The sequence below is a fragment of the Hyposmocoma kahamanoa genome, unplaced genomic scaffold (assembly GCF_003589595.1).
Source record: "Hyposmocoma kahamanoa isolate Upper Pololo Valley unplaced genomic scaffold, ASM358959v1 65, whole genome shotgun sequence".
NCBI lineage: Eukaryota > Metazoa > Arthropoda > Insecta > Lepidoptera > Cosmopterigidae > Hyposmocoma > Hyposmocoma kahamanoa.
The window spans coordinates 8,203,836-8,217,029 of record NW_020653853.1 but is presented as its reverse complement, the minus strand read 5'-3'; positions in this window follow the sequence as shown (position 1 = coordinate 8,217,029).

The window sequence follows — 13,194 nt, the reverse complement described above, 5'->3', positions numbered from 1 at the left end:
TACCATGTCTTATTAATTAAGTCCTCCGTTTCTTCGAACATTTATTAAAAATGTTTCTGCGACCAGTCCTTTAATGTTACTTTGAGTTATGTATACACCACTCATGCAATCCAAACAGGCATAACCAAAAACAGACACCCGCATCAAGTACATAGAGAAATTCGTTAGGTAAGGTACGTTTGGAGAGCGCCAGACACGATATGGCGAGGTCGCTGGTTCGAGTCCAGCCGGATCAAAGAATTTTTACTTTGTGTTTCATCTTTATATTACATATATTCATTATATATTCACGAAAATAATTGAATATCATGACAGCAAAACATCGTGGTATTCAATAAAAAAAGCTTAACATTACAAATAAAATAGAAACACAACTTAAATTAAACAAAAAATAATTGTATTTTAGTAGCAGTAGAGCTCCTTCTGAAAGACTTCGTCCAAGGAAGTACTGCTACCTCAGCCACCAAGCAGTAATGTGTGCATTACAGTGTTTCGGTTTTGAAGGGTAAGAGTGCTGGCAAAATTACAGGTACATGAAACTGCTATTGGACAGGGAGTCGCTTACCATCAGGCGCACGACTTGTTCGTCTCGTCACGTGATATCATTAAAAAATCAGTTTTTGAAGTAAACAATCGCAATATCATTTTTCAATTTAGGTACGGGTACCTCTCCCCTCCCCCCTTCCCCACACCCCTCCCCACCTAAATTCGTCTGGTGGTAATGTACAGTCCTTCCCATTTTTTATAAGCTACTATATAATTAATTTTTATTTCAGTTTTAATCTGTTACTCGGTTCCGTTTCAAGGACCCTTCGTGGCGTTCTGCGGTAGCCTTTGTACTAATCTTCTTGCCATACTTTTTCCATGTATGATGGAAATTTGTTTGTTATACCCAAACCGTTATGGACGAGGAGACTGGATTTTAATTAAAGACCTTCTAATTGTTACAATAAGCTTAGCATGTTGGATTGCCGGTGTTCTTATGAGTACTTATCTTATTTCTATAAGAGAAAAAGCTTTGGAAAAACCTAGTGCCTTCGATACGTAGTAACATTTCCAGTACCTAATTTCATTTACGCTTATTTGTTTGATAGTATAATATGTTACTTTGATAATTTAGTTGTTGTAATTAGTTAACTTTTAAGGTTTTTATTTATCATGAAATAAAGATTGAAAGTACGGCTCTTGGTTTCGACAAAAATTAACATACACAGTTTAGCTTAATTTATTCATACTGTTCTTTGTTCGCTCTATTAAGCAAATCGGTAATTAAAATAATATGCAATAAATGCATTATAAAATCTAGAACAAAATTTATACTCTAAATAAATATATGGCAAGGTTCAAAGATAACAATGATAATTATAACGATAATTGTCCTGATAAATATACTTTTATAATTATCTTGATCTTTATAAAATTAATTGGAACAACAAAATGGCAACCTTTGTACTACCGAGCCATGGTTTTTCATTTTTTTTTTAATAACACCAAGTGACGGGACGAACAAGTCGTGTGCCTGATTATAAGCTACACGCCTGTCCATAACAGTTACAGTGCCACTCAAAGCTTTAAATTGCAATCTGCAATCTGAGGAGCACTACCACTGCGCCCGTCACCCTGAGATATAAGTTAACAAGTCCCATATGCCTGTAGTGGTTTGTATCCGAAACGTATACATCAAATGTCAAATTCAAAAGTCACAAGCCAAATTATTCTCCCAAATATTTTTCTTCGTGTTTATTTAGTTTTCTTACCATTTGTCATTTTTAGTTAAAAACTAAAGAAACGAAACTATGAATCAGCTTAGATAATTATCGGATAATTAGATAATTATTATAGTAATTATCAAAGAAAGTAAATATCTAGACAATTTCGAACCCTGGTAATAATACCGTGGCGACAAACGCCACAGTTGCATAACACTTTCTTTTAGCGTCGAATTCAAGATGTATGATATATTAGCTTTGTACCGTTTTAAATTACATCATATACTTCTATCACTAGATAAACATATAAAAGAAACTTGGTTGGTTGCTTATTATGGACATATTCCTCCGTGTTGATCTCCGCACCTGTCACACTCAGCTTCTCAATTTGTCATTCGTTACACCTAATTAGTAGACACTTAAAGATGCATTTTAATTTATTTTTAAAACCGTTATTTTGGCTTAAATATAAAAGATATATCGTGTCGCTGCCTTTTTTGTAGATCTACTGATAAGTAATCTTTGTACACCACATTATTTTCACATTTTAATAATCGTTTGGTCAACGCATGCCATCGAGTATATAAACAGAAATAGAGACGAAATAAGGGCTATCCAACACATCGGGCAAATGGGCCTTATATCATTTTTAAACATCAACTCTCGTTTGCACTGAAATCACAAATTAGAAAGCTGAAATAGTACAGCGCTAACAACTGACCTGTGTGTATAAATATATTGTAGTAAAGATAATATATTTAACAATTGTTGAGGCTGTTTCCATTCAGCGTTGGTGGAAAAAATAGCATAACATCTAATTACAAAACAAACGAAATCACATTGCATCAGTAATTAAATATGACACATGTAATTTTCGATATTTATAAGTGATGTAACATTGATGAGTTCGTTCGTTTCTATTTCTAATTATATATCCCGATGTTAATATCACTACCTATGTCTGCCTCATTCCACATGAGACATTTTTATGTTTATGGTTACGTTTAGCAAATGTCTAACTAACAAAAAATCTACGAAGATATAAGTAATAAGTAATTAAAATAAAACACAATATTTTTCTATTTTCTGCTATCTCTTAACGCGAGTCACCGGAGGAGCAACGGGAAAAACTGTTTTGCTGGATTAAATTGTTTATGTATTTACTATTAAATAACGGTTTTACAAAAAATAGACGATACACCTAAGGATATCGTCCAAAGAATGAGCTAATGTGTTATGTGTTGTGTACGATGGTATGTACTCCGTTCCGTCATATAAAAATCCTGAAAACAGGCAAAAATAAAAGTCTAAAATTAATTGTTTAAAAATAAAATATCTAACTATTTGTAAGTCAATGAACTTTGCACATAATTTTTATATGGAGACATTTCTCTCTAAGTACTAGAGAATTTGTTAAATTTTAGTTTTCAACTGAAGCTCTGTAGTTTTAAATTCACATTAATTATCCCAACATTTGAAAATTGCCCAGCAGCTAACGACGCCCGTTGCTTCGTCAAGTCGTCAGTCGCCACGGACGTTTGTCGACGTTGGATCTGTGTCAAATTGTCCCGCCTTTTCATATTATTTACATATTAATTTTCGGCCTCACCACCCACACCAGCCACACCGCACCTCTTACAATGTAGAATCGCGTTGAAATATCTCGCCTTAACTGAGTCGGTTCCTGAGGTAGGAGTGGGAGGGCTGTGGTGACGCAAAGTAAAAGCTCAGTCAGATACCCGCTTCGCTCGAGTCAACACATGTTATTTTATTTGTGGTCTCTTTGTAAAACGCCTACGAGATTGGCAACATAAGATGAGTCCTCCGTTTAAAATCCAAACGAAACAAGCAGTTTATAATGTTTACGAATATTTCAAAGCAAGACAATTAAATCCGACGACAACGGAACATCACGATGACATTTGACTATTCATTTCAATTATCCTTAGACTACTTATTCCATCCTCTAAGCAATTATCAAATAGCTGTTTTATAATTAACCGACTTAAAAAAAAGCAGAGTTTCTCAATTCGGCTACATTGTTTTTGTATGTATGTTACGCGATTTCTGAACTGATTTTGAGGATTCTTTTTTGTTAGAAAGGGGGTACTCCGGTAGTAGTCTCATTTAAATTTGAAGGGATGAATCCGGTTTCGTGCACTTTCCGGTAACCGATTGCAATAAAACTTGGCAAATATATGTAATTCCACCTCTTAAACGAAAAATACAAGCACAGGAAAAAAATTTTGAAATACAAAAATCCATTACATGAGCTGGCTCTGAGTACAGCAAACAAAAGGTGTATAAACCTCTCTACTAGTTGTTATCTACAACATATTACCGATATTGAAAGATCACTGTCAGAAAAGCCAACGTTCAAAATTGGTTTGGAGGCACATAAAAAATACTAAAAACAGCTTGCTGACTGGTGTAACGAAAACAAATTAAATTTGAATATTGGCAAATGCAAGCATATCCGGCTTACAGAATATATTATAAACACTACGTCGCCGATATAACATACATCGGCGGTCTTATTTTGGAGGAGTTAGACACAATCCACGACTTGGGAGTAATTCTTCATAAAAAACTACTGTTCCATAAACGTACAGATAGGGTTGTCACGAAATAATTTCAGATGCTAGGATTTGTATGATCTCTTACATTTCTCATGTAAGAGATTCTATGAATCCCTCTAGCAAGATGTTGTTATTTTCGTCTTTGGTGCGCCCCGGTCTGGAATATTGTAGTTAGGTATGGTCGCCACAATATGTAGTCCACATAAAACGTATTGAGTGCATTCAGAGGAGAGTCATGTGGCATCTTTCCTATCTGACTCACAGAGCCAAAGAGCTGCCCTCTTATGATCAACGCATTTCTCATTTTAATTTAATGAGTCACGGAATAAAAGCTTGCTACTAGAGCACATGTTCTTATACAAGATTGAGAATGGAGCCGTGGACTGGCCTTCTCTGTTGGGACTGGTTAAGCTGCCTCGCTTGAGTAGAAACGACTGTTTTCAGTTAAGGGTAGTAGAAACAACCTGGGTCTCCACGCCTCCATGAATCAACTACCAAGATAATATAACCACCTGCATAAGCGGGGTGACTGTGTCATCGAGATTTTTTCGAATAGTCCTTCACGAGTTAAGCGCACAATCAAGACTGCTCCCACCTCTTCGTCAATGTAGTTTCACTTTTTTTTTCTATGTACTTTTAACTTATATATCTAATTATATACTATATACAAGTATATTTAAAATATATTTGATTGGATTATCTTGTTCATAGTTATTTTTTTAATGATAATACTTCATTAATTGTAGCTATTTATATTACTTCAATTATGGTTTGTTTTGATTTTTTTTTTATTTCATTGGATCAACTTGTTTATTTTTGTTTCCTGTCAAGTCCACATTGCATACCGTAGCGACGTTTAATTGAGGCAGAATTCGGTATAAATCTCTGTGTCACTGTTTCAACTTTGTTATATTTAATTCATGTCTCGTTGGTTGTCCTAAAATAAATAAATAAATAAATAGGTAAACTTTTGAGGACGGATTTTTACTACTGTGTACTGAGATTATTGTTTCACAAAAAACATAAAATTGGCTAATTTGGTAAGCATTTTTCTTTAAATGTACATTTGAAATTTATAAAACGAAAACTTCGACTAAACTAAAACGACGAACTAAGCAAGATTTTCGTATTTCCAAATCAAATTAAATTAAAGTGTGAGTATAATTCGTAATGTTTTAGGCATTGTTCGTTTTGCAAATACGGAAAACTTGCTTAGCTCGCCAGTTTTGTATAGTCGATGAGTCGAGTTAGAGTTGGGTTATAAATCTCAGCCAATGTGTTTTTTATTGAATATCGTCCGAAAAAATGTTGAAACTAACTCATGTATAACGCGTCATAGCTGTTACGTAAATTGCCCCCCTCCCCCCCGCACAAGTGGGGGCATTGGGAACCGACGCGTTAGGAACCGACTCAGTTATACGGTACACGTGTACTTCCCACATTTCGTTCTCACAAGGGAATCGTTAAAGTTTGCAATCTTGAACAAAATTAAAATTTTGGAATTTGAATTTTCAGTGTACACTCCTGAGTTCTGTTATCATTTGTTCTGTCGTCAACAAATCAATGCTCGTATGAAATCCTAAATCAACCACACCAAACAACCACAAATTACACCCAAACTCACGAGAGAAGTAGATGCATGGAGATTCACGAGAAAAAAAATCCCTAGATAAACCACGGGAAGAAATAATGATCCATCCAGGTGGACATAGGTGACACACGGGAAGAAATAATTGCCACTCAGGTGCACCAGTCAGGTGATCCACGGGAAAGAATTCAATGTAGGCCATACAAATGTTTCTCCCGGCTCGGGAATCGAACCCGAGACCTCTGCGTGGTAGTGCAGCATGGTAACCGTTCGGCGACTGAGGCAGTTGTGATTATAATTTATATTTGTGATGTCATCATCATCGTAATTATAGCACCGATACCCTGGGACATAAGTTGACAAGTCCCATGTGCCTGTAATTTCACCAAAACCCTTACTTTTCGAAATCGGAACGCAGTAATGCTCACATTACTGCTTGACAGCAGAAATATATAAGTTGGCAGTACTTCCGCTTCAGCTTTAGATCGCAAAGATCTGAGAAGCACTGCAACTGCGACCGTTACCCTGGGACTTAAGTAGACAAGAAAGCCATGTACCTGTGATTTCAATTTATATTTCATGATTTGATTAAAAAGGTAAGACATTTCACTATCTTTGCCATATGCTTTTAATGTCAACCACGACAAAACCATTCAGTTTATAATAGCTGCTGCTGAGAATATGACTCCTTTCAATAAATAAAAAAGCTATAATTGCCATACTTGATTTACGAGTAGGCGATTACAATGGAAAAGTTGCAATCTAAGCCCCTCAGGACACTACGCTCAACCAGTAATTTAATTCTTTACTCGTTTTATGTGGCACTTATACGGTAAGTACATTTAATTTCTATTGAATTATTAAAAACCTGAAGCCAGAAGGCGCAGGTAAAATTCCAAAAGGATGGCCTTACAGACCGAAACAAACTTTAATTACGCCGTTTCATCACTATACTATCGTAAAATCCTTTTACGTAATCGTAGAATCGTTTTACCTTTTTCTGACCTTTAATTCCGAACTTTAAATAAGCTACTCATTACATTTTGTTAATCATATACAGTCAAATAAAGAAAGTAAGTTGATTGTTCATTTGATCCCTAAATCAAAAGGATCTGTTGATTGGGTTTGTTCGATTGTACTTTTATAATAGAGCTCCTTTTGAAAGAATTCGTCCAGGGAAGTACTGCCACCTTACCTTTTCTACCGGGATGTAGTAAAGAGAGTATTAGTGCGTTCCAGTTTTGAAGGGTAAGGGTGCTGGTGAAATTACAGGCCTATAGAACATTCATCTCAGGGTGACAAACGCAGTGACAGTGTTTCCGATTTAAAGTTCTCAGTGGCGCTGCAACTGTTATGGACAGGCATTTCACTTACCACCAGCCACACGAAATGTTCGTCCCGTTACTTAATTTAATAAGAAAAAAAGGAAACCTTTAATTTGTGGCTATGTCTAATGTATGTTTTGTGGATAAAAAACTTCAAATATAAGAATGGATATTTTTAACACTGAATATACCGATATTTTTGACTAGTTTCAATGTTGGTTGAGATCATTTTGTGTGTACTCTCGCTATACTACAATCATGATGTTAGTTTCCATTAGATTTTACATTCAGTTTGATAGGGGAAAATATTAGATAAAATTATCACATTGCTGCTTAATAATAATAATGTTCTAGGCAACCTTACCAATTGCCTGGTTTCAAACTAAGAAATTCCCTGTACGAGGAGTACCAGAGCAATGGTATCCAGTCTAAGGCACTTCCTAGAACACCCAGATGAGAACCGATTCAGAAAAAGTCATACAACGCCTACAGTGTAAGGCGTTCGACCACTGAAGAAGTCAACTTGCTTGGCGGCATAAACAAGTAAAGTGGCAGCACTTCCCTGGACGAATTCATTCGTAAGGAGCTCTACAGCTACTAGGTATACCACATAACGCACATAACTCATGATGACGTTTATTTCAAGTTAAACACAAATAATAGCGAGCTTTACACAGACACTCTATCGTGCCTGATACAGCAAGCATGCGCGATTGAGCGCGTGTGTAAAGCCGTTGGAAGGAAAAGGGAAAGACCGCGTGATTGCGCTCAACAGTCGCGAGCGCAATCGCTCACTCCATCACGCGCCAGTTTGACGCGGTCTATCCTGTGCTATTAGCCTTTACACGGACGCTTGTAACAAAAACGAACACGAGCAATCGCGCACGAAAGAACGTTAGCTTAAAAAATTCAAATAGGTAATTGCTCACGATTACGCGTGCAGGCTTTCCCGCGCGCAATCCTGTACGGTCCTGATCACGCGTGATAGAGGGACTGCGAAAAAGAGGCTAATCCAAGCAAGGGGAACATCCCCAACGTTTACAAAGTTTATAAGACAGCCGTGAGACATAAAATGTTATCCTTCCGTGATTTAATTTCCTTTTCTAAATAAAGTTGTACAATCATTATGTGCTATTTAATTACGCCTCTCGTGAATGTGATATATGGACGACCAATTTACTTAATTGCACCCAAACGTACAAAATGTACAAAGTACGAGTCGTAAAATGAATTAGCAATAAAATTAAAATTGCCTCGTCATTTTTATTTTTCATGGACACTTAAAGCAAAATATTCTCAGCGCATACATTATTTTGTCAAGTACCAGATTTATGTCTTATAAACATTTTTACGTTTATTTTCAATTCACTTTATGTGTGTCGTAAAGAAAATTTCTGAGTCGGCAATATTAAGAGTGCGACGTCTTAATTTTTCGTGTTTGTAAAAAATGCTACTTACACGGTAGCGTTTTTCACAAACACGAAAAATTAGGAAGACATGAAATTTTAAGGAGGGCACTATAAAAAAATTAGAACTTGTCTAGATTATATACATTTCTCGAGGACATGACGGTGAAGTTCTCAAGCCGTATTAAATAAAAAATAAATAAAAATAATTTATTGCGGACAATTTTAAAGTCCATTTTATTAGTACATTTACAAATTTAACATTACTACAAAAAATATGGGTGAAATTAAATAAAATCAATTTAATTAAGGATCAAATACTACATGATACTTGCTAAGATCAACGAGCTCTCAGTACGTGAAATTAGGTGAACCTGGCGAGTAGACCAGAGTCCAACTTTTCCGCTATCACTTTGAGAACTCTGTTTGAGCTCTCTGGCACTCTGCGCAGGCAGAATGCCACTTTTTTCCGCTAACAATCCTCTACACTAGAATCGGCAAATATGCTCGACGCGATGACGAGGAAACCCAAACAGAGCCCTGAACGCATTGTTAATATAAACCATTATTATTAGGCCATTATATGTCATACTTACACCACATTACACTGATGAATAGAATCTCAGTACAAAGTACTAAAAAAACCGACCTCAATAGTCATTCATCCCCTAGTTTGCCACCCTTAGAGGTGGAATATTTTTTTAAAATTTAAATAGAACCACTACTGGGGTATGCCATTTTGAACAAAAACTGAATCATCAAAATCGGTTCACAAATGCGTCGAATTGAGAACCTCCTCCTTTTTTTAAGTCGGTTAATTAAACAGCGAAGGCTGCGGGGATCCACTGGATGCAAGCGACGCAGAACAGATCGTTGTGGCATTCTTTGGGGGAGGCCTATGGTCAGCAGTCAACGTCTTTTGGCTCAAATGATGATTATGATGAATTAAACATTTGACGCAATGATTGTATATTTACCTAAGTAAATTAAGACTTGCACACCACGCCTTCATCTTCTTAGCTTACTTTTTCTTATCGTATAGATGGCATACACTATAATAGTTGCCATCGTTGTGAAGGGATTTGCCAATCGACATAAACTACTCGGCGATTGTTGCCCTGGTGCATCAGACGTACAGTAGGGCTAAAAAGGCCGCATTGGCAGAATCATAATATGATTAATTGACAATTCATATTATGAATTTTCAAAGAAAACAAAAAACGCAATTCATCTATTTGACAGTGCTCTATGAAGACCTCCATAGAACACTATGAAATAGATGAATTGTGTTATATGAATTGTAAGCAATTCATAATATGAATTATCAATTAATCATAATTATAACTCTGCCAATACGGCCTTTTTAGCAGCAGGAATGCTATGGTACGTCGAATCTACTTTCGTGCACCCTTTTATTGCCGCTTTAACTTTCCATACTTCAGTCACGTGATTTTAAACTTTTTAAATATATTCCACTAACTTAGGTAATAAAGCTGTGCCAGTTACACATTCAGCTCCAACAAATTTATTAACAAGTTGCTCAGTTCACGATCTATGCTAAATGAAACTTTATCCGCACAAAGTTCTCTTGCAAATTATTCTTTTTAATTATACTGTTGTTTGTAATGTTTTTATAGTACTTTTATCGTCATTATAATTATGAATTCACGTAATTAATGAGCATTTTAAAATACCTCTTATTTGACGTACAATTTCCCAATCGCTGAATCTTCTCAGACCTATTTAATAAACGTTAAAAACAATGTGAAAAGGTATAGAGTCATAAGCTTCTTGCGTGAGCGTTCGTCCAGGGAAGTACTGCCACTTTACCTATATCTGCCGCCAAGCAATAATGTGTGTATTACTGCGTTCTGTGTCGCTACCACGAGTTTACTGTGACAGTAGTTGCTAGCGACCGCGTAAATTACTTCTCAATTTTGTATGGCAAATTGTACAGCGCTCCTACCGTTTGCGTGAAAAAAAACAACATTTGCATACAAACGTTTTACGCGGTCGCTAGCGACATCAGTCGCTGTAAACTTGTGGTAGAGGTTTTTTCCATCCTCTAAGGGTAGAGCCATTGGTTTTATGTTATAGACACACGATACTTGTCAATGTATGTCTTAGAGTGACGGGCGCAGTGGCACTGCAACTACCTTAGATTATTTTTCCATACTCTAAGGCAACTAATATTGACAGGCGTGACAGCTTACCGCCAGGCGCACGACTTATTTTTCCCGTCACTTGGTATTATAAAGAAAAATAAAAACAAAAAATATTTAAAAGGAAAGATAAAATATACACTAACATTTTTAATAATATACCTTATCACACAAATACAATTTTTCATTGTTACTACAGAATTATTTTGAAGCTATTTATGTACCTTGGTACGTGAACAACTTAGACTACAATTTAAAACCTGACATTAAATTACAATTTAAAACGAAAAATTTACAATTTAAAAAATACCTTTTCTGAACTTAGTAATTACGAGTAAGTTTAGGTTAGAGGGACATACTTTCCTTAGAGTCAAATGTTTTAAGCTCTAGGAAGAACAGGTAAAGTCTTATAAGAATTTGGAGTACACTCAATTTGTGTATTTTAACAATAAACGCTAAATTCAATACTGTATGTATTTAAAAGATGGGATAAAAGAAGTCATCATATTTCTTATAGTGAGGTCATTATGTTCTCTAGATTTCACAACCACTGTCAAAATAGATTTTTCCGCCTTTTGGATTTGGAGCATCGTAGCGACATCTCTTTAAAATCGACGTCGTCTGTCGTGCTATTCCTACTGGTGGACTGAATGCTCTAATGTTGAGGAAATACTAAGTGCTGGGGATGTTTAGACTAAATTCGACTCGTTCTTTGTTATTACCCCTGTGACTCTACAAACAGCCTTTTACTAGTCTTATAATTATACCGTAAATAAGATGAAACAATTACCCTATCCAATAATCTCCACGCAGTCAATCTCCACACACGCACTCACACATAACGTGGTACCATAGAGAAAATTATTCATAATTACTATAACAATAGTTATTTGTTATGCAAGGCTGCAAAGTTGTTGTTTGACGCGAGTGTTTGTATTGACACCTGAGCAAGCGAAGGACACGAGCGAAGCAAGTGGTTAAAAATAAATTCATGAGCGTAGCGAGGATTTCAAGGCACTAGACGCAAAACCAACTTCAACGTTTCAATTGCTGCCAAGCGAAACACACAACTTTTCACCTCACTATAGTGAGGAAAAGGGTAGATGATAGAAAAACAGCTAAAATAAAAAAAAACGTCAGTTTTTTTTTTAAATAGAAGAAAAAGTTTATCTTCGGATACGTTCTGAATTTACACTTCATCAATTTTTATTCTTGCTTGTACTTTTATTTTGTGTGATTAAGTGATTATTGAAATTATTTTAGTTCTTCGATGAACTCAAATAATTTAATTAATAAGAATAAAATTTACCAACAGATTTATATTATATAAGTAGTAATGTACGAAAAATCGCGTAGTTGAACGTGTCATTACCTTTTTTATCATCGAAAGAAAACGTTGCACCACAGTCCGTCGTCAGGATCGAATTTCAAAAATCTTTTCCACGCTAGCGTGCAAAAAACACTTTTGCACGCAAGTTTCGAATGAGAAAGAAAGCCTTTCCGAGCTAGTTAGGTGAAAAAAATATTTCCCTCGAAATATAGACAAAAAAGATAAGTAAATGTAAAGAAATAGCTACACTTTTTTCCTTTTAGCAGGTAATTTATTTGCAAATACTCGTACAGGAGAAGCTCTTTACAACGTCGAGCTAAATAAATTTATGCAAACGCATAGTTATCAGCTACGTTTTTCTTGTTTGTAATACATTTTTAATAAGAATTTAAACTATTTTTTCGGATTTAAATTGAGTATTTTTTGTTTCGGGGCCTTTTACAGATGTGCAGCTATCGCTAAAACCTAACAACGATACATGTTTAACAACATTATAATTATATATATATATATATATATATATATATACGAGTGTCGGATTACATGAGGTGTTATCTCGAAATTGATGACGAATTACTGCATGATGATACAGCGAAAAATGTGTGTCAGCAACGGAAAGCTGTTGTCTCTGCTTACGTTGTTAAGTATTGCATGTAGATAACCATCTATACAGTCCTTCTTTACCTCTTCACTAGTCCATTTCATCCGACGTATGATAATTCAGTTACATTATTACAATTTAATAATAATTTATAATATTATTTTATATTATTATTATAATAATTATAAATCAAATAAGACGTATTTTATCTTCCAATACCAGTGTTTAACGTACTTGTCTTCCTTGTGACAGTTATGTAAACTATCTCTATTGTTCAAGAGTTGCAACATGGTAAATTAACTGATATAATACTGCGTGAACCTTCAAAATGAACTTTAAGGTGGTTTCCCACCGGTGAGGCGAGACGAGAATTGATATCTCACCTATTTCCACCAACAATTACCATCAATAGCTCGCGCGAGCTCGCGCGAGCTCGCGCTGTCTTTATGCATAGTGACGATTTGTACTGTTCGCCTAGCGATAAGCACGCGGCT